General features: G+C 43.1%; 1 protein-coding gene across 2 annotated transcripts in view; it reads left to right on the forward strand.

Moving 5' to 3' along the window:
- Window positions 1-844: 844 nt before the first annotated feature.
- Window positions 845-21,689, forward strand: part of LOC115143928 (leucine zipper putative tumor suppressor 2 homolog) — a 47,233-nt gene continuing 26,388 nt past the window's right edge. The window contains exon 1 of one of the 2 annotated variants that reach the window (XM_029684400.2): window positions 845-1,274. The gene's annotated coding sequence lies outside the window, so the exon portion shown is untranslated. Of the gene's footprint in view, window positions 1,275-2,322; window positions 2,393-21,689 lie in introns of those variants that run through there. The other variant, XM_065002361.1, reaches the window with a different exon arrangement.

Consider the following 21,689-nt stretch of genomic DNA (forward strand, 5'->3'; position numbering starts at 1 on the left):
CACTCAAATTACAGCTAAGCAAGCTGTCTTGAAATGATAAACATCTTGAGCATGCACCCCTGGCTAAAGGGAAGGGAGAGCAGTGGAAAGACAAAAACACAAAAAGTCCCATTGCTCATACTGCAAGAGAGAGAGAGAGAGAGAGAGAGAACATTCAGTGGTTTGCAGAGCCTCATTGTTAATACACTTGCATCCAATTTACACAATTATCAATGAATGTAACAAAAAGGCTCCTCAAATTGTCCCGTGGTCAAATAAGTAGGCCTATGGTTGAATTTCCCCTCATTTCCTTGTATGGCTGATTTATTCAGAATGATCTGTATTTCTGCCTGGAAGCCTACCCCAGGGCACAAAACAGCCTATTGGTAAATCCAATTACTGTGAGAATGGTTTTCAACTCTGTTCAAATAAAAGCAAGCTTGAAAAATCTGGCATGCTCATAAAGTGTGTACACAGTTGTGTGTGTGTGTGTAGGGAGCATTGTCACTAGGCAGTGTCTCAGGATAATGTAATGGGGACCCGGTAACGGGTCATGCTGAGTTCACATTCTACCACCGTATATTACTGTATATATGTGGGCTTGTTTCATTTCAGTGAGTAAAAGCTGGTCTATGAAGATAGAGGCGAGTCAGGTACGACCTGGTTTTACATATTTAGAATAGAGGGGAAGCTGTTGCGCTAGAACTGGTGGGGAAGCTGTGTTACTTATCTCCAGGACAAACAATTGTATAAGGAAGTCACCTGTTCATTTACTTGTGACTTAAAGTAGCCTATGACAGTCAGAGTGACATGCTATATGTGTAAAATCTTACATTGAAGGTCACTATTGGTGGTTGTGAGGAGCTGTTATTGTCAGGAAATCATAATTTCCACTTCCATTTGCACATACAGCATCACAAAAACAGCGGTCATAGACAAGGCAAGAGACCCATTTTTCAACTCATTGGTCATCCCATTAGTTGAGCCAGTGGTGGTGTAGCTATTGGGGGCTGGGCTCAGTAAGACAGACTCAACCGGCATTTTTCTACAAGCGTTCAGCACAAATTCAGCAGTCGGAACAGTGTGCTAGAGCGCTCACATCAACAACACGCGACATCGCGTTCGTTACAAAGAGGAAGAGACGGAGATGTTAAGCACGAAAACTTTTCCAGCTACAAACGATACATTAAAAGAACAGTTCAAGAGGACAGAACACCCACGCCAAACAATTATTTTATAAAGAGTTTACCAAACGGTCAACCTCATCCTGAATTTATGCAGCGAGGCTTTTCATGGTAAGTTGTTTTTTAATGCTGCAATATGTAACTTTTTGGGCGACTTGACAAAATTCACATTAACGTGATATACAGATCTGTCATTCTCATTGAAAGCAAGTCTAAGAAGCGGTAGATGTGTTCTATGTGCTTTATTTCTATGCTTCATGTTTTTAAGATTCGTTTTTGCTATCTTTCGTTTTTGTACACCACCAGCTCAAAACAGCTGAAAATGCAATATTTTTGTTTATGGAAAATATATTTCACAGTGGTTCAGATGGTACAGTGATTCTCTGCACTATAATTGCTTGTTTGGTCACATTAACTGAAATTAGGCGAACTATTAGCATTTTTGCAATCAGGAAATGGTGCAACGATTTCTGAAAAGGGAATCTGTAATTTATACAACGTTGCAGCCTGTGTTATTATAATATGTTGTGTAAATGTACTTTTATAATAGTTTTTTGTTCACAAGAGACTGAGTGTCCCATATGGGAATAGTAGAAATGTTGAAAGAAGGCAGGCGGTGTAGCCTTTTGACACAGGTGTCGGCTGTCATACTTAACTGTCAATTCCTACATGACTTCTTTCAAAAAATAAGCTTCTCTGATAAACATATCTTTATACTGTCAGGCATGTAACATGCATGTCGTGGCATGTTTAACTGACCTATGTCTTTATCCTGATAAATAATGCAGAGCAAGTTGTCAATAACTGGCTCAGGACGGGAATGCATAATGGCAATATTGAGTCGTTTTCATTTTACCGTCCAAACGCATTGTATGCAGCCGGCAATACATTTGTGGACCGTTCGCTAAACATTCTCTGTTCAGCCTGCATCGGCTTTGATTTCCTCCATAACTTTATTTAAATGGCAAGAAAGTTGAAAAAGACTGGGGAAATATGCATACTTTCCTTATGAAACACCACCATGCTAGAATGGCTAAACGCTAATCCCAAACTGTGTGTATCGCGTTCAGCCAATCAGGTTGAAACTCCAACCCAGGGGTTCCGTTTTATTTTTACGCATGCTGTGCAGCGGTAGGTTAGGGGTGAAAAATCCCCCCCCCCCTCCTGGCCATTAAATGGAGTTAAGGAGATAATGGAAGCCTATGCAGCCTGAATGGAGAATGTTTTAGGTACGTATCGGTCCACGAGGGATATGTATGTATGCGTTTGGACGGTAGAATGAAAACGACTCAATATCGCCGCCGGCCTTTGGGCTAGGTTTACAGGAGACGTTGAATATAGCGATTCGCCTTTATGCCCAGGAAGAAGCCATTCAACTTTTCAAGTTGAATAATGTCAAAATACTGTACAGTGCATTCGGACAGTATTCAGACCCCTTGACTTTTTCCACATTCTGCTACGTTACAGCCTTATTCTAAAATGTATAGTTTGTTTCCATCTTATCAATCTACACACAACCACAATTTGGAATTTATGACCAAAATAGTGTTGGTTAAAGCAACAGGTGGATACTGTTTTTTTAGGCTCGTGTTCGGCTGAGTGCTTGTTTGTGTAATTTGCCCCAAAAAAGCATTTCCTCTTGTCTGTATGTGCAGCCTGTCCTCTGACAGGAATCCTCTGTAAACAAAGACAGAGCACTTTGCTAGCTAGGGAAATGGTGCCTTCAGAAAGTATTCACACCCCTTGACCTTTTCCACGTTTTGTTATTAACAGCCTGCATTTAGATTACGTCACTGATTTACACACGATATCCCATAATGTCGAAGTGGAATTCTATTTTTAGATCCTATTTTTAGTCCGTACGTATTTAACCCCTTTATAGCAAGCCAAAATAACTTCAGGAGTAAACACGTGCTGAACAAGTCAGATAATAAGTTGCATGGACTAACTCTGCAATAATCGTGTTTAACATGATTTTTGAATGACTACCCTGTATCTGTACACCGCACATACAATTATCTGTAAGGTCCCTCAGCTGAGCAGTGAATTTCAAGCACAGATTCAATGACAAAGACTAGGGAGGTTTTTCCAATGCTTCGTAAAGAAGGGCACCAATTGATAGATGGAAAAAAAAAAGTAAAATAAAAGCTGATATTGAATATTTTTGAGCGTATTGAAGTTATTGGACTTTGGATGGTGTATAAATACACCCAGTCACTACAAACATACAGGCGTCCTTCCTAACTCAGTTGCCGGAGAGGAAGGAAACCGCTCAGGGATTTCACTGAGGCCAATGGTGATTATAAACCAGTTACAGAGTTAAATGGCTGTGATAGCAGAACTGAGGATGGATCAACAACATTGTAGTTACTCCACAATGCTAACCTAAATGACAGAGGGTAAAGAAGGAAGGCTGTACAGAATATAAATATATTTATATATATATTGCACAATACAAATGTATTGCCAGCTGCATACTATGCAGATGAAGGTTTGCAAAGCTCTTAGACTTACCCAGAAAGACTCACAGCTGTAATTGTTGCCAAAGGTGATTCTAACATGTATTGACTCTGGGGGTTTAATACTTATCTCATCAAAATATATTAGTGTTTTATTTTCCATTTATACAATAACAAATAATACAAATCTTCCACTTTGCATTCGAGTATTTTATGTAGATCGTTGACAAATCCATTTTAATCCCACTTTGTAACACAACAAAATGTGGAAAAAGTCAAGGGGTGTGACTAGTTTCTGATGGCACTGTATGTTGTTAACGTTTGAATTCAAGTCAAGTGCTTACTTTAGCAAACAGCCTGGGGTTATTTGCATAGCAGACTTCTTTAGAGACATTGTAGGCAGAAACAGTGCCTCCTCCAGGTCTTTACCAGGACTGCAATCTCAGCCTTGGGATGCTTTAGGTGTTGTCAAATTACTACATACAACCTTTTGGACATGCAATGATTCATCTGAAATTGTTCCCTTTGCTACAGTGCGAGACACTGGTCTTGTTTAAAATATTTGACCAGGGACTTTGACTGAGAACTCATTTACAGCAACAAGCTGGAGAATAGTTACTGGGGATGGATGAGCCAATTGGAAGCTGGGGATGATCAGTGGTATGAGTGCCAGATTGGGAATTTAGCCAGGACACCAGGGTTAACACCCCTACAATAAGTACCAGAGGTCGACCGATTAATCGGAATGGCCGATTTAATTAGGGCCTATTTCAAGTTTTCATAACAATCGGAAATCGGTATTTTTGGGCGCCAATTTGCCGATTTTTATTAGTTTATTTTATTTGTATTTTTATACCTTTGTTTAACTAGGCAAGTAAGTTAGGAACACATTCTTACTTTCAATGACAGCCTAGGAACGGTGGGTTAACTGCCTCGTTCAGGGGCAGAACGACAGATTTTCACTGTCAGCTCGGGGATCCAATCTCGCAACCTCACAGTTAACTAGTCCATCGCAATAACGACCCGCCTCTCTCTCGTTGCACTCCACAAGGAAGTTGCCAGCTAGCATTAAACTTATCTTATAAAAAACAATCAATCATAATCACTAGTTAACTACACATGGTTGATGAAATTACTAGATATTATCTAGCATGTCCTGCGTTGCATATAATCTGACTGAGCATACAAGTCTCTAAGTATCTGACTGAGCGGTGGTAGGCAGAAGCAGGCTCATAAACATTCATTCAAACAGCACTTTTGTGCGTTTTGCCAGCAGCTCTTCATTGTGTGTCAAGCATTGCGCTGTTTATGACTTCAAGCCTATCAACTCCCGAGATGAGGCTGGTGTAACCGAAGTGAAATGGCTAGCTAGTTAGCGCGCGCTATTAGCGTTTCATTATTTACTTGAGGCTAAATTGATTTTATTGATGTATTATATTAAGTTAAAATAAGTGTTCATTCAGTATTGTTGTAATTGTCATTATTACAAATAAATAAATAAAAATCGTCCGATTTAATCGGTATCGGCTTTTTGGGTCCTCCAATAATCGGTATCGGCGTTGAAAAATCATAATCGGTCGACCTCTAAGTACTTTGTGATCTTTAGTGACCACAGAGAGTCAGGACACCCGTTTCACTTCCCATCCAATAGAAGGCACCCTACAATGTCCCCAGATCACTGCCCTGGGATCTTTTTTAATTTTTTAGACCGGAGTAAAGAGTGCCTTCTACTGGCCCTCCAACACCACTTTCAGTAGAATCTGGTCTTCCATCCAGGGACCGACCAGGACCAACCCTGTTTATCTTCAGAGGCAAGCCAGCAGTAGGATGCAGGGTGGTATGCTGCTGATGGTGTCCTCCCAGCACCTCCCTTCCCACTCTTGCATTGTATTGCTTAGCACAACAATTTACTGCTGTTGGTGCATTTTCATGGATGTGCACTATTTGTTATACATAAGGAAGCAGAGAGCAGGCTTTAGATGTGCTTCTCTGAGACAATCCTCACGCAAAAGAGGCTGCATCTCTTTTAATGAAACGAAAAATGTAATACCTAATCTGGGCTCGAGGACCAAAGGGAATTTAAGACCGGATCTGAAAGAAATGCTGTCATTTTTCTTCTGTTCAATGATCAAGTTCATTTTTGTAACCTGTTATACTGCACTGTATGTAGCATTGGACTTGTTTGGAATAGGGATCAGCACTTCAAGTAGTGAAAAAGGGTGAGGTAGAGGGCTTTGTCAATATTTCAAAGTAGTGTTCGTCTGTGAGCATTTCGCTGTGTCATGGAGGAATTCCCCTTGTGGGACAGAAGGAGCTTGGGGAATATGAGGAAGAGGGTTTGTGTTGTTTATTTTAACCAGGGCCGTGTCCCCTTTCCTGTTCAGTGGATGAACTGCTTGTGTAAGGGATACATTGTTTTTGCCCTTGAAAGATATTGAAACTGAAGGTCAAGTCCCTCTAGATAGGAATACCAGTAGTATGGGGGATGTTTGTTTGTATAACAGGGAAGGTAAAGTGCCATTGTGTTTCTGTGATTACTGTAGTTCATTTCAAATGGCGCATCTTGTAATGTACTTAGACAGGTACTTTTTCCCCATGTCTTCAGGGTCTGTGGGTTGTCTTATGTTTCTCTCCCACTGCTGAATCCACCTCCTGTTTCTCATTGTCATTTCTGATGTTGCATAGTCTCCTTCCCACTCACTTCACCACAGTATGTTAAACCGTTTAAAACAACAACGACATGGGTGGAAAAGTCTTGTTCTTTGTATATTTGGGTTGGGAGAAGTCTATGAAATGACTCAATCGTTTACGAGTAGAGGGAGGGCTGAGCTGAGCACTAACGACTTTATCAGATTGACGAGATCAGAACTTCAGGGAGGCTCGGCCCCTAACCTGAAGGCTAATAAAAAGTTCTGCTAGTGGCTCGCTTCTGTCTCAACATACTGTTGAGATCTTCAGGTCTATTGTGTGTGTGTGTGTGTGCCTACCACCTATCTACTTCTATCGGTCTGTGTTTGTAAAAGATCTGTCAACAGTACCACCTACCTTTTTAGAATGGATCCTTTCCAATGCTTGATGATAGACCACAGATCAGTCTTAGCCCCAGGCTTTAGTGATGTTCTCAGCACTAAGCTCAGTGAACAGCTGGGCCACACAGGTGTCTGAATGGGATAGACGGACAGGGGACCGTCAAAGGGACAGGGGGAACCCACCAGTTCTCAGTCCCTGGGAAAGGTTGAAGGTCTTCTGAGCCAAAATGTTGGTATAAGATCCAGATAAACTGGAGATTATTTTAATAGAAGGCTCAATACTGTACGTCATGTCTCATCTTCAGAGGCAGGAGTTTTTCCTGGTCTGGTCACGATGTGGTTAGGATAAACTAAGGGCCTTGCAAAAAAAAAAAAAAAGTCTGAGTTGTATAGTGTATCCCAATGAACTACTCCTTCGAGCCGGATCATAAACAGGGTCTCTCTGCCTCATGTTGTAAGCAGCTCTCTCAACCTTTGGTTCTCAGTCATCTCCTTGAGTGTCATAGACAGACAACCGGAGTACAAACCCTGATATCTCCCGACCGTATTCAGTCAGTACTCCACCACTGTAACTACATTAACCTCTTTATCTTGCTCCAAAGCTCTCTCTTTCTTTCTTTTACGTATCACAATATTATTTTGGATGATATTATATAGATACTTTGACTCCAAGTGTCCACTTTTTCCCCCTATGTAGCGTTAGCTAGCGCTTGTCGTTTGTACCTGTGCCAAAACTCTTGTATTTTTCATTTTATAGCATGTTGTCCATCTTATTTTTAAATAGTGAGCCAACATGTGTTCAGCACTTTTATTTCCATGACTGATCAAAGCAAATTTTTTTCATGATCATCTCGTCTCTTTGCAGCAGACATACACTGACTGTACAAAACATTAAGGACACCTGCTCTTTCCTTTACAAAGACTGACCAGGTGAATCCAGGTGAAAGCTTTGTTCCCTTATTGATGTCACTTGATAAATCCACTTCAATCAGTGCAGATGAAGGGAAGGCTACCGGTTAAAGAAAGATTTTTAAGCATTGAGACAATTGAGACATTGATTATGTATGCGTGTCATTCAGAAGATGAATGGACAAGACAAAAGATTTAAGTGCCTTTGAACGGGGTATGGTAGTAGGTGCCAGGCGCACCAGTTTGTGTCAAGAACTGCAGCGCTGCTGTGTTTTTCACGCTCAACAGATACCCATGTGTATCAAGAATGGTCCACCACCCATCTTGACACAGCTGTGGCAATCATTGGAGTCAACATGGCCCAGCATCCCTGTGGAATGCTTTTGACACCTTGTAGAGTCCATGCCCTGTGAATTAAGGCTCAGAGGGCAAAAAAATGTTTTGTATACTCTGTGTATAGTGAGCAATATGTATGGTGTATCAAATCTCAGTAAAATCACAGTATCAAATTGCAATAGCCTACATACAGAATCGTGAGAATTGCAATACATATCGTATCGGTACCTAAGTGTCGTGAGGTCCCTGGAAATTCCCAGCCCTAATTATTACACGGACTGTCAGTCACAAGTCTCATGGTCTTTGGTGATTGAATGTCAGTAAAATACTGTTTTTGTGATGGTTCATTGCAGTACTGTTTTGCGGATAGGGCTGTGTTATTACAGAAGGAAGAATGACATTGACTAGGGGGCTAGGATAGAGCTGGGTGATATGGCCAAAAATCCACGTTGTGATGAATTGATGTGATTCTTTAAACTATCCTTTTCCATCAAATGCTAGTTTGACGGTTATAGCCATCATTTGTCCCATTAACAATTACCCATATTAGCAAACTTATTTAATTTCAAAATTCACATATCTATAGTATAGGCTACATATCGTATTGAACGATATCTGCAAAATGCCTGGGATAAGTGGTCGGTGTCGATATTTTTCAGTTTATCGTCCCGGCTCGAGGCTAGGACCCAGGGCGGTTCGTTGGGGACAGTTAGAGAGTCTAGCACCCTGTCTTTGGGTCTGGGCCTTTCTTCTTATATTTTCAAAATCAAAGTAATGAGGTCTGCAGATTTCAATCAAGGAATGTTCATAGGTTAGCCTTGTGTCTGTTCTGGTTACTGTCAATTCAGATGAATAAAATACTCTGGATACAATTTGTAGAGGTTGAAAAATAACATGGTTAAAATGCAATGTCCTTTCTGAGTGCTTTGTGATTGGCCGCGGTAGTTTGTGTGATGAATACATTCACAGCTGGTGTGGGACGGCCCTCGTGGACTATACTCGAATACTCTTGCTGCTTTTCACTTTCCCCTCCCTAAAGTTTCCTGCAGCCGTCAAGGTATTAGCCAGGCATATATGGAACCGGGACGACCCTTCCCCGAGGTTGTTTGTTTGGTTATTTTTAAATACACTTTCTCATTGCTCTTGCCTGATTAGCCTCCCACTAAGATAGAAAGGCAGATGTGTGTGTATATACACACACGCGCACACACACATGCAGGCACACACGCACAATGAAAAGCAGACACTGGTCAGGTGTAGGTGACCCTTTGATAAGCAGAACATAATAGTAGTTGTCCTGTAGGAAGAAGCTGTTTGAGTGATTGGGTGCGATAGGCGAATTGAAGCAGGACGTGTTGTAGGTGGGAGGCAGAGGGTGATGTACGGGGGGGGGGCGGGGGGGGGGGGCTGTTGGAGCAGAGTGGAGGGCTACGTGGGGGGCAGACGTGTCATAGCGTTGCATAACGGCTTAAGCTGAGGGGAACTGGGTCTGAAGTAATTTGTCTGGAGAGGTGGTCTGCCTTTACTGCTGCCACACACACAGTGGGGTGGCCACCTACAGTGGGCTTTAGTTACTGACTACCTCCCTCTAATCTCTGTTCTTTTCATTCACCAAGGAGGGGAGTCGTACACTTGACTCCACATGACCCTTGATTCACAATGTGCAGTGGTCTCATATTCCATTAAAGGGTAATGTAGGGAGTAGGAAAAAACCTACTCCCTACATTTATAGTTATAGTAGTTATAGTTTTAGCATATGGTCATTTTAGAATGTCTATGGAAGTATCTATGCAATTCCGAACACAGTCCTTGTGTCTGACGATGTTCCCTCCGTACCCTCCAGCCACTCTACTATACATTGGAATTTGGAATGGTGTTTTCCTCTTCGTCTGCGTGTTTTCAGGACAGGGGAAATTACTGAGGTTTTGGTTACAATGAGAAGTGATCTCATAGAATTTTTTTTTTTTGACATCATCATCATCATATGTTTCTTCTTGTACAGACTTCACTCTATTCCCTCATGGATAAGCATACTAGTGTTTTCCTGGGCAGATGCCTGTATAATTTCTGTGCCATTCTGTCCATAAACAAATGCTATCTCTTAGACAGAATGACACATTTACATATTCTTACAGTTCAGCCTTGCTCACACAACCTTGACAGTGGCACCTAGTTTGAACTGGTGGTATTGGAGCTGGTAGAAATGGCCCCTAACTGCCTGTCCATGGTCAGATTTAAAAAAAATCCTCCTCCTATTTAAGGGTAGAATTTTGGACGAGGTAACCTGATCCTAGATTGGTGGTTAGCAAGAACCTCTACCTCGACTGTTTACATTACAATCATGGACCAACTGTTGTTTCATCACTTCCTTATTCCACCTCTGTGGCCATTTCCTTAATTCCACCTAGGGTGTGGTCCCATCACTGCTGAAGCCTTGAGCCCGATCCCAGATCTGTCTGTGCTGTATAGCCAACCAACTCCTTGGCACGCGGCTGTGCAATAACAAACCCTTGTGGGGAGTCTGAATCCAACAAGAAAATGCCATTTAAACACCGGAGGATGCAGAACAGTAAAATGGACACAAACTATTTCATCCAACTGGACATTCATAGCTCACTTTGTCTCTCTAGACGTTTAAGGGTGTTTTAAATGATCCCCTTGATCTTAAAAGGGTTTGTAGCCTATGTCTTAATGTTTAGCCTAGTGTGGAACACAGAACACTGAGATGCAAAGTATGATCTGACTCAGTCTGATCTCAGTCCTGGGGGGATTTTTGGTCAAATTTGGATGATAGATTGCTGGTTGTCCTGCCTGCAGATTATAGGACTTAATCTGTCCTTACTTTTTTCTCTCTTTTGCCGTTCCTTACAATCCCAAACTGTCAATCAACAAAGTCTGTTTTTGAAGGGCACTTTCTTGTCACGCATACCCTCACACAAAAGTATGTTCATCCAATCTTTAACTGAGCAGCGTAAACCCTTGACCTAGAACGGAATGGTTGCATATTTAGATGTGTCCTTTCCCTGCCCTCCGGCCATCCAAATACACCCTGAGCCCCAGCACTGAACAGCAGGCTTTTGGGCAGGGTGCTCTTGGCCAGGCTTTTATCATGGAAGTGTGTGGTAGCTTCAATCAGGGTTCAACCCCCCCCAATGACCAATATCCAACAGCTCGCCATGGGGGTCTGACCTGACCTGACCTGGGCCCGGCAGGATGGAACACTATGGCTGCGTCCCACATCCTGGCATTTTAGTCATTCTCAAATTGGATAGGCCTATATTTCGCATGAAAATGTTCTTCTCTCACATAGACTAAAACAATATTAAATAGGTTGTAGTAATGTATGAGAATCGGGACATTATGGACCTGATGTTTGTGGCAAGAACAGCTGAACCCCTGATAAGAATTAGCTATTGTAAAGTTGTACACTTCTCTTTTTTTATTTCTTTCGCTGTACATCACAACCTCAATATCTTATCAGTTACTGGTCATAAATACTATAACCAGGTGATATGTACATTTATGGCTCAGCCAAGGTTTTGTCCTACTCCCTGTTCTCTCTCCTCTGGGATTTCCTTCCCTAGTGGGTGACTCAAATCGTCTTTTCATTTCTGTCTGAAACTGAAGCTGCAAGTTATGTTTTATGCATGCTTTTGTACCAAGGCAGCCGACGGGGTAGAGTGATAGTGAGAGAGAGAATGAGATGAAGGGCGACGGGGGAGAAAGAGAACAGAGATTATTTGTGGAAACAGACATTTATTCACACTAAAGGCACAATTGAGTGCCATATGCACAGCCAATGACTTTGCAAAGCAGAGAATTGACCTAATACTTCCCCTTTTTAGGGCAGGTTTATAAGTCCTTGCAAACACCCTTAGTATGTGACAAAATCAATCAATATACAGGTTAGATATCCAAGCATACCCTCGGATATGAACCTGTAAACCTCTCCCCTCAATAAGAGATTATAACAGATAAGAGATATCAAATAGCTGGAGATCTCTATATCACTTCACTATCCTACACTACTGTTAGATCTGGGATTCGAACTGGTTCACTAGCCCGCCTCTTCAACCCCAAGGTAGCCTGCTATAAAGGCCTGTCGATATTAATGGGTCAGAGGTTAGTTATCGATTGCTGTCTATGAAGGGTCTTGTTCGGCAGATGAATAAGGAAATGGTAATCTGAGAATGATCTCGCTTTCTCTCTCTGCATGGCGTTTAATCCCACTCTCTTTGGCAGCTGGTGGGGCAATAACGTGGATTACTGCTGCCAATCGATCCAGAGTAGGAGGTAAGAGAGGGCTGTCGCAGCTAAGCAACTAGTGGGCTGTGTGTGGGACAACAATCAACCTCCAGGAGTTACTATGATGTTGTCATATCATCTGATATGTCTTGGAAGCATCTCTCTCGCAAACACTGCATACCAAGGGTATTATCCAACACTGGCATTATATTGCCACAGTGATGTTTATGAAGCCAGTTTTAAAGCCTGGATTGGCTTGAGCTGCATTATGTGTGGGAAGCCACAGTCCTCTTAGCAATTCCATCTGTTTATCAACATATTTACTCTGCCTGGCTGAAGGAAAGAATGTAAATAGGCCTCAAAGCATATTACAATATTCCTCTGCTTGTAATTGAAGAATCGAGAGCTTAGCGAACATCTCTGATCCTGCATATATCCAGAATATATATTAAAGACCCAATGCAGTCAAAATTCAGTTTTCATGTGTTTTATAACATATTGTACAACAGGTGAAACTAACTAACACTGTAAAAGTATGAATACACTTGATCAGTGTTATTTCTTGCTAGTTGAAAATACAATCTACACAGTACCTTCTAATCAGCAGGTTCTGCATGGGTGGAGTTTTGTCTTTGCCTGGTGACATCACCAAGTGGTATTTAAGCAATAAGGCACAAGGGGGTGTGGTATATGTCCTGGATACAGCCCTTAGCCGTGGTATATTGGCCATATACCACAAACCCCAGGGGTGCCTTATTGCTATTATAAACTGGTTACCAACATAATTAGAGCAGTAACAAGAAATGTTTTGTCTTACCCGTGGTATATGGTCTGATATACCACGGCTGTCAGCCAATCAGCATTCAGGGCTTGAACCACCCCGTTTTATAAAAGTTCATATAGACCAATAAAAAAGCGAGTTCCAAACCTCTGCCAATGGCAGATTTCTTTTCAGTTGACATATCCCTCCCCACCCATACCATTCCCAGATAGTACCATTCTTGCTTGAGAAATAGCTTCTTTTTTAAAAAAACATTTTAATGGAAAACTACTACAGTAAGTTACTTCATTGTTACCCAAAAATGGTTTGATATTGAGATCAAAATGGCTGCAGTGCATTGGGCCTTGAACCAGTTACCTACTTATGTTATTTCAGCTTTAGTGTCACCACAATTTTAAAAAGTGAAGTCCCCATATTTGGGGACCCTATTAGATTTAAAAAATAAATAAATTCAGTCTGGTATGAGAACGGTAGCCCCAATCTGCAAAAGGAGGGTGTCTGCGGGAAAGCTGAGTATCTTTTCTATTGATTGGTGCCATCAAATCTTTGGTATGACTTACTACCATATATGGGCATATGCATTTATAATGGCAGGCCGAGCCGATGACCTCATTTCAAGATGGATACTACCTACATTCTGGTTAGCGTTGTGAAGCATAAACAAAATAAACAATACGTTGATACACACCAAAAGCTGTGACTCCACAGATCATGGCTATATTGTCTGCCTGTAACCTATCGTTATTGATCACCAGCCCCGAGAGTCAAAATGTTTATTTTACACAATGTTTTCAGCAAACATCTTACAAGGTAAGCTTCGATTTGGTCTGTGTTTGAGCTATAGCTACATGATGGGGGGGGGGGTCAAATGAATCCTTAGGTTGGTAGGAACATATCTAGCTTATTGCCAATGTTATCTGATGATGCATCACTTAATGGCAACATCGAATGTCCACCGAGTTACTTTATTTTATTGAATCAAAAATACAATGTTCCCTGCTTACGCGGTGCAGGTATCCATTTCCCCTGTATGTCCCACGACACCACCACAATGTTTGAGAGAGGTTGTTGTAGAAATGTAGTTTTCATAGTGAACCATAACTTTTCGGCACATCCAGTAATGCAAAAACAGTGCAATTATCACATTCAGACACTTTGGAGAGGTTGAAAGGACACGAATGTACCCTGGAGGTTGATATGGTAGAACATTTATTTTTATATTGAACAAATAGCATTTAGGGATTGAAAATATGTAATAGCATTGGAATTGTCTAATTTACAGACATATACCACTTTGGAGAGATTTAGGGAGACTTGGAAACGTCCCGTGACCTCACCTGACACCACTGACTACAACATCTGCCCATGTGTTAGGTCTATCAATCACATTTTTTTTGCTGATATTATTGTTCACATGTTGTGGAAGCCATCTGATGTGTTTCCAGCTCTGGGAATCAATAATTCACTTTTAGATTTTCAATGAAAGATGACTTTGAAATAAAAACGTTTTTGTGTGTGCTTGATCTTGTGTCTTCTGATCATTTCCTCATAATCTCCCATATGTCTTCTTACATGTCAGAATCATGTAATTACATATGAATAGCAGTTACTTGTGGGTATGTCTATTTTAAGCAGAAATCTACATTTTGCAATTCTGGCTTGAGAAATATATTTTGGCTAAAAAGCTATTTTTCTTTTTGCCATTTTAATGGAAAACTAGTACTTAATTGTTACTCAGAAATGGTTTGATATTGAGATCAAAATGGCTGCAGTGCATTGGGGCTTTAACCAGTTACCTACTTATGTTATTTCAACTTCAGATTCACCACCGTTTTTCAATGTTCCCCTGAAATTAAGTATAAAGATCATTTGAGGAACTACCATTGTTATCGAGCCTTGTTAGGCACTAACTGACCCCATGGGATTAACGATGCCTATGGTTTTTGTGTGAAAATGACACCAGAGTGCACTGGACAGAGGTGGGTAGTAGTGTGTACTTAAGTACATTTCTGGAGGAACTAGTACTTTTCAATTTGCTCTGTGGGCTGTACTTGTACTCAAGTATTTTGACTCCCGTTACATTTTGCCAAATCACTTCAGTTACATGGATTTATATTATTATATCGTCGCTGTCAGATGAAAACCTTGTCACTCTAAATGTTGTGATTTCTTTCTTTTTTTACATGAATCGATACTATAGGTTCCACTTTACGTCTGTAAGAACGTTTCATAACCTCTTGACCTGTTACACCCTGATCTGTTTCACCTGTCTTTGTGCAATGTCTCCGCCCCGCTCCAGGAGTCGCCCATCTTCCCCATTATTCCCAGTGTATTATACCTGTGTTCTCTGTTTGTCTGTTGCCAGTTCGTTTTGTACATCAAGCCTACCAGCGTTTTCCTCCTTGTGACTGTCTGTTTCTATTTCCTGTTTTCACGGTTTTGACCATTGTGCCTGCCCTGAACCTGAGCCTGCCTGCTGTTTTGTACCTTGTCACATCACACTGGATTATTGACCTCTGCCTGCCCTTGACCTGTCGTTTTGCCTGCCCCCTGTTCTTGTAATAAACATTTGTTGCTTCGACACTCTCGGCATCTGGGTCTTCCCTAAAACGTGATTGTACGAACTGGCCATGACTGACCCAACAGACTCAGACCAGCTCCACAATGCTGTCTCCCTGCAAGGAGCCACCATTGGAAGATATGGGGAGTTAATTCAATGCCTTATGGAGGGACTCCATAGCCTGGCAGAACGCCATGACCAGGCATTCGATACTTTGCTGTGGCAATTCCACAGATTCCCTACTGGACAGCGGGTCAAACCCGTAATCTCCCAGCCTACCCCAGTGTCCTGAGAACCCTGCTTACCACCTCCGGAGATTCCGGAACCAGGCTTTTCTCTCCCAGTGCTCCCTCCATTTTAGAGCTGCAGCCTTCTTCGTTCCCCTCGGACCCCTCGAGGATAGCTTACATCATAACGCTGATGTCCGGGAGGGCACTTGCCTGGGCTATGGTGGTGTGGGAGCAACAGTCCGCCGTCTGCCTCAGTCTGGAGGAGTTTGCCGAATAAGTTTGATTCTCTGTTGTTTGAGAGAGAGGCTGCTCCAGCTACATCAAGTCTCCAGTAATGTGGTAGACTACGCAGTGGATTTTCACACGTTGGCGGCTGAGGCCTGGAACCCGGAAGCATTGTTCAACATGTTCCTGCACGGAGTATCGGTGGAAGTGAAGGACAAGCTTACAGCCCGGGAACTACCGACGGGTCTTGACTCGCTCTTTGCCTTGACCATTTCGGATTGATGGGTGACTATGAGAGTGAAGGAAGGAGAGGTTCAATTTCACTCACCCGCCCAAGGCTTTCACCTCGCTTCCGAGACATCCCAGAAGTCCCCGACGGCACCGTTGCCAAGAGAACCCGAGGCTACCCAAGGTCTCCCGAGAGTATCTAAAGTCTGCCAATTCATCTCTTCCTGAGCCGATGCAACTAGGCAGAGCTAGGCTGTCCCCAGCCGAATGGCTATACAGGCTTCACATGAAGAGTTGCCTGTATTGTGGGACTGCTGGTTATTTCGTGGCCACCTGTCCACTAAAAGACCAGGCTCACCGGTAGGAGCGAGTACTCTGGTGAGCCATACAGAGAAGTTTTCGTCTCCCCTTACTCAACCCCCTTTTCATGCCATCTTGCTGTGGGGGAACCAGTCGAAAGGCCCGGGCCACTTATCTTCCGCCGCACCGACCCTATGAATGCAGCATCAATCTTCTCCCAGGCACCACTTCGCCCCGGGGACGACTGTACTCTCTGTCGGGTCCAGAGACCAAGGCTATGGACACCTACATTGAGGACTCCCTAGCTGCAGGGTTCATCCATCCTTCTGCCTCCCCCACCGGCACAGAGTTCTTCTTTGTGGAGAAGGACAAAACCCTGTGCCCGTGCATCGACTACCGGGGCCTCAGCGACATCATGGTGAAGTACCGCTACCACTCATCTCCTCGGCCTTCGTGCCACTCCAGGGGGCCACCGTGTTCTCCAAGCTGGACCTATGGAATGCGGATATGGGAAGGGGGCGAGTGGAAGACTGCCTCAAACACAGCTAGCGGTCACTACAAGTATCTGCTCATGCCATTTCGCCTTACCAACACCCCTGCTGTGTTCCAGGCTCTGGTGAATGATGTTCTCCATGACATGTTGAACCGATTCGTCTACCTCTTGACATCCTCATTTTCTCCTGCTCAGCCCAAGAACACGTGCTCTACGTCCGACAGGTTTTCCAACATCTAGAGAACCAGCTTTTTGTGAATGCAGAGAAGTGCGAATTCCATCGCTCCACCATCCCCTTCCTGGGTTACATCATCACTGCAGGGATTGTACAGATGGATGCCGGGAAGTTGAGAGCTGTGGTGGATTGGCCCCAGCCTACGTCCAGAGTACAACTAATGTTTCCTGGGATTCGCCAACTTCTATCGCCGCTTTATCCGGGGTTACAGCACCCTGGCTTCCCCCCTGTCTGCACTCCCCTCTCCCAAGGTTCCGTTCATATGGTCCCCAGCCGCTGACCGGGCATTCCGGGAGCTCAAACACCCTTTCACCAAACTCCCATCTTGGTTCATCCTGATCCGTTCTGCCAATTCGTGGTGTGGAGGCCGATGCTTCAGATGTCGGAGTGGGGGCTGTTCTGTCCGTGTTCCTCCCAGGACCTCAAGTTATATCCCTGCGCTACCTTCTCCCATCGCCTCAACGCCACAGAGAAACTATGATGTGTGGAATCGTGAGCTTCTCACGGTGCAGATAGCGTTGGAGGGGTGGAAACACTATCTGGGGGGGTGGAACATCCGTTCATTGTGTGGACCGGCCACAAGAACCTGGAATATCTTGGGAGGGGGGCAGATAACCGGATGTTTGTTCCTGACACGGTCCGCTCCTCGGTCCTGGAGTGGGCCCACTCCTCCAGGCTTGCCTGCCCCACGGGCTCCCGTTGGACTCTGACCTTTTTGTGTGACAACGCTTTTGGTGGCCTACCATGGTTACTGACGTCTCCACATTCGTCGTCGCATGCACAATCTGTGCGCAGAACAAAACTCCTCTGCAAGCTCTGGCTGGTCTCCTTCAACCTCTGCCTCTCCCTCACCATCCCTGGTCTCGCATATCCCTGGACTAATGGCAACACCGCCATCCTGACAGTAGTGGACCGGTTTTCCAAAGCCACCCACTTCATTCCTCTCCCCAAACACCTAACCTCTGCCAAAGAGATGGCCCAGCTCATGGTGCAGCACATCTTCCGGATCCATGGACTCCCAGTGGACATGGTCTCCAACCGGGGTACTCCGTTCTCGTCCTGGTTCCGGAAGGCGTTCTGTACACACATTGGGTCGTCGGCCAGCTTGACCTCTGGGTTTAGGGAAGACCCAGATGCAGACTGTGTCGAAGTAACAAAAGTTTATTACTAGAACAGGGGGCAGGCAAAATGACAGGTCCAGGGCAGACGGAGGTCAATAATCCAGTGTGGTGTGACTTGGTACAGTACAGCAGGTAGGCTCAGGTTCAGGGCAGGCAGAATGGTAAAACCTGGGAAAACAGGAACTAGAAACAGACCGGCGCAAGGGGGAAAAACTGGTAGGCTTGACGAACAAAACAAACTGACAACAGACAAACGGAGGACACAGGTATAATACACTGGGGAAGATGGGCGACACCTGGAGTGGGGCGGAGACTAACACAAAGACTGGTGAAACAGATCAGGGTGTGACATAAACCATGGAAAATATTCAAAATAGCTTTGCATCAAAACTTTTGTCCATTTTGTCCAAAACCTGTATTTCCACCACCGCTCAAGCACACGTCTTCACTGCTAAGGAGATTTTTGTTTGTGGGTTCTTAGCCAAATGTGATCAGAACTAAGTTGCACTTTAATTACCTTCTGCTTTTGTAATATTATATATTTCTGGAGTAAGATAAGTATTTCATGGATTAAAATCTGCTGTTGAAATTGTGTTTTGAGCGTGCGTGCAAATGAAATGGCTAGGTAGCTAATTAGCTAGCTAGTTTGCTTTGGTCAAACCATTGTCAGATTCTGGGTTATCTCCTGTTTTTAACTCCCACAATGATCTCTGCTTGTTGGCTAAGTTAACTAGCCACCTTGTCATTGGCAGAAAGAGTGAACAGATTATTCAGATGTGTATGGCAATACAGTGCATTCAGAAAGTATTCAGAACCCTTTTTGTTGTTACGTACCAGCCTTATTCTAAAATGGATCAAATTAATTGTTTTCCTCATCAATCTACACACAATACCCCATAATGACAAATTGAAAACAGGCTTTTAGACATTTTTGCAAATGTATTAAAAATGTAAAACAGAAATGCCTTATTTATATAAGTATTCAGACCCTTTGGTTGAGCTCAGGCGCATCCTGTTTCCATTGACCATCCTTGATGTTTCTACATCTTGATTGGAGTCCACCGGTGGTAAATTCCATTGATTGGACATGATTTGGAAAGGCACACACCTGTCTACAGAAGGTCCGACAATTGACAGTGCATGTCAGAGCAAAAACCAAGTCATGAGGTTGAAGGAATTGTCCGTAGAGCTCCAAGACAGGATTGTGTCGAGATACAGATCTGGGAAAGGTACCAAAAATGTTCTGCAGCATTGAAGGTCCCCAAGAACAGAGTGGCCTCCATCATTCTTAAATGGAAAAAGTTTGGAACCACCAAGACTCTTTCTAGAGCTGGCCACCCAGCCAAACTGAGCAATTGGGAACCCGATGGTCACTCTGACATAGCTCCTCTGTGGAGATGGGAGAACCTTCCGGAAGGACAACCATCTCTGCAGCACTCCACCAATCCACCAGGCTTTTATGGTGACCAGACGGAAACCACTCCTCAGTAAAAAGCACATGACAGCCTGCTTCGAATTTGCCAAAATGCACCTAAAGGACTCTCAGACTATGAGAAACAAGATTCTCTGATGTGATGAAACCAAGATTTGGCCTGAATGCCAAACGTCATGTCGGGAGGACATCCCTACGGTGAAGCATGACGGTGGCAGCATCATACTGTGGGAATATTTTTCCAGGGCAGGGACTGGGAGACCAGTCAGGATCGAGGGAAAGATGAACAGAGCAAAGTACGGAGCGATCCTTGATGAAGATCTGCTCCAGAGCGCTCAGGACCTCCGACTGGGGCGAAGGTTCACCTTCCAACAGGGCAAAGACAACGCAGGAGTGGCTTTGGGACAAATCTCTGAATGTCCTTGAGTGGCCCAGCCAGAGCCCGGACTTGAACCCAATCGAACATCTCTGGAGAGACCTGAAAATAGCTGTGCAGCGATGCTCCCCATCCAACCTGACAGAGCTTGAGAGGATCTGCACAAATACAAGTGTGCCAAGCTTGTAGCGTCATTCCAAAGAAGAATCGAGGCTGTAATCGCTGCCAAAGGTGCTTCAACAAAGTACTGAGTAAAGGGTAGGAATACTTATGTAAATGTACTATTTAATTATTTTTTTTGTCATTATAGGGTATTGTGTTTTAAAAACATAACAAAAAGTCAAGAGGTCTGAATACATTCCGACTGCACTGTAAATAGCTAGTTAGTGATATCATAAGCTGGCTAATCTAGTGCCAACCATGTAGCTAGCTGACTAATGTTAGCTAGATCAACAAGTCAGCCCAGTATAGAATCCTTCCTATTCATTGTTCTCTGTCACTGTGTGTTTAGTGTATGTCATTCTGTTTTAATGACAAGGCCTATAGGCACATCTGTCATGCAGTGAAACATCTCAGTAAGCTTTTTGTAACATATAGCTACTATCGTTTGTTGGTGTATTTTTATTTACAACTTCTAGCAGCACAACTGAGGGGAAGGAGAATGGGCTAGGCAAGAAAAGAAATTACTTTCACATTGGAAGAGAAGGAGGATGAAGGGTAAATCCTAGCTTGGCAGGGAAACTATGATTGTGTTGACTATTGCAATTGATATCTGCACTGTTTGATTATTTATTACTTTCATGATTCTTACCTTGATATTTAATTCCATGCTGAAATCTGTCTGATTTGCATACTAGTAACATGATTCATAGTGAAATTTCAGTATTGATTGTTTGACATCACACTTGGTGTAAATATTTCTAGTACGCATTCACCATCACATGTACTTGAAATTATATTGTAAAATACATTTTTATTAATGCTATTGAAATTGAGAAATGATGCCAATGTCTCAGACCGTTTTACTAGGCATGGGCGGTATACAGAATGCCATACAATACCTTCATAGCAACTCTGTGCCATATTGGGATATTCGGTAATACCGGCACTGAACCCAGGGGGCGCTATTTTCTAACCACACAGCCTCTGTAATCCGAAGGATAGCAATGCTAACAAGTACATGTAAAATCTCGTAGAGAATGCTAACGAGTGCATTGCGAATATTTTATACAGTCTCTGACCTAAACTATTTTCAGGACAAACATCCCAGCTCATAAAGTTAAACAAGTAACCAACATTCTTTTGCTTCAAGCACAAAACAAATATTAGACAGCAAGGCTCTTGATCCAGGAGGGGATTCTCTGCTGTTACCAAACAAAGCTTGATTTGAGATAAGTAGCTACTAAATTAGAAAACAAAATGCACAACTGCAGAGCTGTAATGGATTTCCTCTTCTGAGGAGGAGTAGGAGAGATCGGACCAATGCGCAGCGTGGTACGTATCCATAATGTATTTTAATGAGAAGGAATACAAAATACAAAAAGAACAAGAGAATCCAAATGAAAAC

This window comes from Oncorhynchus nerka, linkage group LG16 (assembly GCF_034236695.1).
Source record: "Oncorhynchus nerka isolate Pitt River linkage group LG16, Oner_Uvic_2.0, whole genome shotgun sequence".
Taxonomy (NCBI): Eukaryota; Metazoa; Chordata; class Actinopteri; order Salmoniformes; family Salmonidae; genus Oncorhynchus; species Oncorhynchus nerka.